This window comes from Penaeus monodon, chromosome 27 (assembly GCF_015228065.2).
Source record: "Penaeus monodon isolate SGIC_2016 chromosome 27, NSTDA_Pmon_1, whole genome shotgun sequence".
NCBI classification, from domain to species: domain Eukaryota; kingdom Metazoa; phylum Arthropoda; class Malacostraca; order Decapoda; family Penaeidae; genus Penaeus; species Penaeus monodon.
In genome coordinates, this window is record NC_051412.1 from 26,824,339 (window position 1) to 26,824,556 (window position 218).

Sequence of the window (218 nt, forward strand, 5' to 3'; positions counted from 1 at the left end):
CAAAACTACAAAACAAACAAATCTACAAAACACTACAAGTACCTGGTGCCAATGGTTTATTCTGGCATAAGTTTTCCTGTCAGCATAGAATCACATTAGCCTGATTGTCCACTGTATATTGCTGCATCAAAATGTTATTTTTTGCAAGGCAACATATAATGGAAGAGCCATATATGCAATATAAATGATTTCTGAAATTGTTATATGAAGAATACTAA